We start from the raw sequence: 751 nt of genomic DNA, 5'->3' as shown, positions 1-751 counted from the left end.
AAGCACCCACTACACTCTCTGAGTGGTTGGCGTTAGGAAGGGCATCCAGCTGTAGAAACTCTGCCAAATCAGACTGGAGCCTGGTGTTGCCATCCGGTTTCACCAGTCCTCAGTCAAATCGTCCAACCCATGCTAGCATGGAAAGCGGACGTTAAACGATGATGATGATGATGATGATGATATATATATACAATGGGCTTCTTTCAGTTTCCCTCTACCAAATCCACTCACAAGGCTTTGGTTGATCCGAGGCTATAGTAGAAGACACTCACCTAAGGCGCCATGCAGTGGGACTGAACCTGGAACCATATGGTTAGGAAGCAAGCTTCTTACCACATAGCCATGCCTACACCTATGTCTTTAAAAATTCCAGCACACACATTTCTTCTGGCACACCAATGGTATGAGTGGAATAGTAATTAAGTTGAAAGCTGCGTTGTGGTGGAGAGATGTTTTTGAGAAGGTTTTATTGATTAAATTGGGGTTATCTTAGTGTTTAGAATTTATTCATACATATAGAACTTTGTAAGGTGGTGTTTGTATTTCTAGGTGTGTCCCCATTGGATCATGAGATTGTTTTTAAGTGGTTCACAAAAGGATGTAAGGAAGTAGAGGATATACCAGTAATTTCAATTATTTTTGGTTTTACTGGATTCAATCCTTTAATTTGATAATGTAAAGGTCAAAGGTTCAAAATCTAGTCCAGTATTTCAAAACTTGGTCATTGGACATATATGCACTTTTTATAATG

This window comes from Octopus bimaculoides, chromosome 8 (genome assembly GCF_001194135.2).
Source record: "Octopus bimaculoides isolate UCB-OBI-ISO-001 chromosome 8, ASM119413v2, whole genome shotgun sequence".
Classification (NCBI taxonomy): Eukaryota; Metazoa; Mollusca; class Cephalopoda; order Octopoda; family Octopodidae; genus Octopus; species Octopus bimaculoides.
Note: the sequence above shows the minus strand (reverse complement) of the source record.